Here is a 4,917-nt window from a genome sequence, read left to right as displayed (position 1 = left end):
TTATACAGACTTTTGGAGAAGCCTGTATTTACAAGAAAGTGAGTGGGAGTTCCGTAGCATTTCTGATATTATATGTAGATGAAAAATTATTGATCGAAAATGATACTGAATTTCTGAATAGCATAAAAGGATACTTGAATAAGAATTTTTCAATGAAAGACCTCGGTGAAGCTGCTTATATATTGGGCATCAAGATGTATAGAGATAGATCAAGATGCTTAATTGGACTTTCACAAAGCACATACCTTGATAAAGTTTTGAAGAAGTTCAAAATGGATCAGGCAAAGAAAGGGTTTTTTCCTGTGTTACAAGGTGTGAAGTTGAGCGAGACTCAATATCCGACCACTGCAGAAGATAGAGAGAAAATGAAAGTCATTCCCTATGCTTCAGCCATAGGTTCTATCATGTATGCAATGCTGTGTACCAGACCTGATGTGTACCTTGCTATTAGTTTATCAGGGAGGTACCAAAGTAATCCAGGAGTGGATCACTAGACAACAGTCAAGAACATTCTGAAATACCTGAAAAGGACTAAGGATATGTTTCTCGTTTATGGAGGTGACAAAGAGCTCGTCGTAAACGGTTACGTCGATGCAAGCTTTGACACTGATCCGGATGACTCTAAGTCACAAACCGGATACGTATTTTTATTAAATGGTGGAGCTGTCAGTTGGTGCAGTTCCAAGCAGAGCGTCGTGGCGGGATCTACGTGTGAAGCGGAGTACATAGCTGCTTCGGAAGCAGCAAATGAAGGAGTCTGGATGAAGGAGTTCATATTCGATCTAGGTGTCATACCTAGTGCATCGGGTCCAATGAAAATCTTTTGTGACAATACTGGTGCAATTGCCTTGGCAAAGGAATCCAGATTTCACAAGAAAACCAAGCACATCAAGAGACGCTTCAATTCCATCCGCGATCAAGTCAAGGAGGGAGACATAGAGATTTGCAAGATACATACGGATCTGAATGTTGCAGACCCGTTGACTAAGCCTCTCTCACGAGCAAAATGTGATCATCACCAAGACTCCAAGGGTGTTAGAATCATTACAATGTAATCTAGATTATTGACTCTAGTGCAAGTGGGAGACTGAAGGAAATATGCCCTAGAGGCAAAATAAAGTTGTTATTTATATTTCCTTATATCATGATAAATGTTTATTATTCATGCTAGAATTGTATTAACCGGAAACTTAGTACATGTGTGAATACATAGACAAACAGAGTGTCACTAGTATGCCTCTACTTGACTACTGATGTCTACTACACAACCTTCTTCTTGTAGACGTTGTTGGGCCTCCAAGTGCAGAGGTTTGTAGGACAGTAGCAAATTTCCCTCAAGTGGATGACCTAAGGTTTATCAATCCGTAGGAGGCGTAGGATGAAGATGGTCTCTCTCAAGCAACCCTGCAACCAAATAACAAAGAGTCTCTTGTGTCCCCAACACACCTAATACAAATGGTAAATTGTATAGGTGCACTAGTTCGGCGAAGAGATGGTGATACAAGTGGTATATAGATAGTAGATATAGGTTTTTCTAATCTAAAACTATAAAAACAGCAAGGTAACTAATGATAAAAGTGAGCACAAACGGTATTGCAATGCGTTGAAACAAGGCCTAGGGTTCATACTTTTGCTAGTGCAAGTTCTCTCAACAATAATAACATAATTGGATCACATAACTATCCATCAACATGCAACAAAGAGTCACTCCAAAGTCACTAATAGTGGAGAACAAACGAAGAGATTATGGTAGCTACGAAACCACCTCAAAGTTATTCTTTCTAATCAATCCGTTGGGCTATTCCTATAAGTGTCACAAACAGACCTAGAGTTTGTACTAGAATAACACCTTAAGACACAAATCAACCAAAACCCTAATGTCACCTAGATACTCCAATGTCACCTCAAGTATCCGTGGGTATGATTATACGATATGCATCACATAATCTCAGATTCATCTATTCAACCAACACATAGGACCTCAAAGAGTGCCCCAAAGTTTCTACCAGAGAGTCAAGACGAAAACGTGTGCCAACCCCTATGCATAGGTTCATGGGCGGAACCCGCAAGTTGATCACCAAAACATACATCAAGTGAATCAATAGAACAACCCATTGTCAGCACGGTTATCCCACGCAAGACATACATCAAGTGTTCTCAAATCCTTAAATACTCAATCCGATAAGATAACTTCAAAGGGAAAACTCAATCCATTACAAGAGAGTAGAGGGGGAGAAACATCATAAGATCCAACTATAATAGCAAAGCTCGCGATACATCAAGATCATACCACCTCAAGAACATGAGAGAGAGAGAGAAAGAGAGATCAAACACATAGCTACTAGTACATACCCTCAGCCCCGAGGGATAACTACTCCCTCCTTGTCATGGAGAGCACCGGGATAATGAAGATGGCCACCGGAGAGGGTTCCCCTCTCCGTCAGGGTGCCGGAACGGGTCTAGATTGGTTTTCGGTGGCTACGGAGGCTTCTGGCGGCGGAACTCTCGATCTATTGTGCTCCTTTATGTTTTTAGGGTATATGAGTATATATGGGAGGAAGAAGTGCGTCTATGGACATCCGGGCTGTCCACGAGGCAGGGGGGCGTGCCCCCACCCTCGTGGGCAGCCCGGGACTCTCCTGGTCCAACTCCGATACTCCATGGGCTTCTTCTGGTCCAAAAATAAGTTCCGTGAAGTTTCAGGTCAATTGGCCTCTGTTTGATTTTCCTTTTCTGCGATACTCTAAAACAAGGAAAAAACAGAAACTGGCACTGGGCTCTAGGTTAATAGGTTAGTCCCAAAAATCATATAAAATAGCATATAAATGCATATAAAACATCCAAGGTTGATAATATAATAGCATGGAACAATCAAAAATTATAGATATGTTGGAGACGTATCAGATAGCACCACCTATCGGAACCACGCCAAAAATCTTCGTGTCTACATTGCATTTGCTCCCTCCAAACTCCTCCCTTTACCTTCATATGCAATTTTTTTACATTCCGTTGCTATACTCTTAGAATTGCATGTGTAGGTTGATTGCTTGACTTGTGCTAAGTTGCCAAAACCTGCCTAGAACTAAAATTGGTAAAAGGCTGGATTTTTATTTGGTTAAGTAGTCTAATCACCCCCCCCCTCTAGACATACTTTCGATCCTACAAGTGGTATCAGAGTTTTGGTCTCCATTTGCTTTGATTTCCATAGCTTTTGGTGGTCATAGCCTTGGTTTCACAACCTAGGAGAGTATGGCGTCTAGCGAGGGAAATTACCACCGTAGAGGTCCTTACTTTGATGGTACAAATTTTGCTAGTTGGAAGCATAATATGAAAATGCATATTCTTGGAAATAACCTCGCCATTTGGGCTATTGCGTTTATTGGCTTGCAAGGTGAATTATTCTATGGGAGAGAACCAAACCGTGAAGCTACCGCGGAAGAGTTTAAGATGCTACAATACAATGCTCAAGCTTGTGATATTCTCTTCAACGGATTATGCCCCGAAGAATTCAACAAAATCAGCCGTCTTGATAATGCAAGGGAAATTTGGGATACTTTGATTGATATGCATGAAGGTACCGAATCTGTCAAGGAATCCAAATTGGATGTGCTTCAAAGTCAGCTTGACAAGTTCAAAATGAAGGATGGTGAAGGCGTCGCTGAAATGTACTCTAGGCTTGCTCTCATCACAAATGAGATTGCCGGCTTAGGAAGTGAAGAGATGACCGATAGATTCATCATCAAGAAGATCCTAAGAGCCTTGGATGGAAAATATGATACCGTGTGCACATTGATCCAAATGATGCCCAATTACAAAGGTCTCAAGCCAACGGAAGTTATTGGAAGAATTGTTGCCCATGAGATGTCACCCAAGGATAAGGAAGAGCTTCACAACAAGTCAAGTGGTGCTTACAAAGCCTCGTGTGATGCTCCCACATCATCAAGTGAGAAGCAAACCTTCAATGAAGAATTGAGTCTAATGGTGAAGAACTTCAACAAGTTCAATGACAAAAGATCTTCTAGTCGTGAGAGCAATTGCTACAATTGTGGAAGACCCGGACACTATTCCAATGAGTGTACGGCTCCCTACAAAAGAAGAGAAGATTCTCCCTACAAAAGAAGAAGTAGAAGAGAAGAATCACCATCACAAGAAAGAAGGAGTAGAGATGATCGTTATGAATGAAGACCCTCTCAGAGAAGCAAGGACTTGGAAAGGAAGGACAAGTCATCAAGGAGCTACACAAAAAGAAGACATCAAGTGTAACGCCCCAGATATAACTTTCCCAATTTGTACTCCAACTCTTGCCGTTTCCGGCGTTAAGTTATATTTATTTCCTCGGGTTCGGGTCTTTGTCTCCGTGTGTTGTTTTCGTTTTCATGCATCTCATATCATGTCATCATGTGCATTGCATTTGCATACGTGTTCATCTCATGCATTCGAGCATTTTCCCCGTTGTCCGTTTTGCATTCCGGCGCTTCGTTCTCCTCCGGTGGTCATTTCTAGCCTTCTTTCGTGTGTGGGGATTAAACATTTCCGGATTGGACCGAGACTTGTCAAGCGGCCTTGGTTTACTACCGGTAGACCCCCTGTCAAGTTTCGTATCATTTGGACTTCGTTTGATACTCCAACGATTAACCGAGGGACCGAAAAGGCCTCGTGTGTGTTGCAGCCCAACACCCCTCCAATTTGGCACAAAACCCACCAAACTCTGCTCCATGTCCTAGAGCGTTCGATCACGATCGCGTGGCCGAAAACCGCACCTCATCTGGACTCTCCTAGCTCCACTTATGCCTATAAATAGCCCCCCCCGTTTCGGATCTCGGATCTCTCCCCGTCCAACCCTAGCAAAAAAACAGATCCCGCCGCCGCCGGACGTGTCCGCGCCAGGCCGGAAAACGTCCGGATCGCACCCGCCGC

Source organism: Triticum dicoccoides, chromosome 1A (assembly GCF_002162155.2).
Source record: "Triticum dicoccoides isolate Atlit2015 ecotype Zavitan chromosome 1A, WEW_v2.0, whole genome shotgun sequence".
Lineage (NCBI taxonomy): Eukaryota > Viridiplantae > Streptophyta > Magnoliopsida > Poales > Poaceae > Triticum > Triticum dicoccoides.
Note: the sequence above shows the minus strand (reverse complement) of the source record.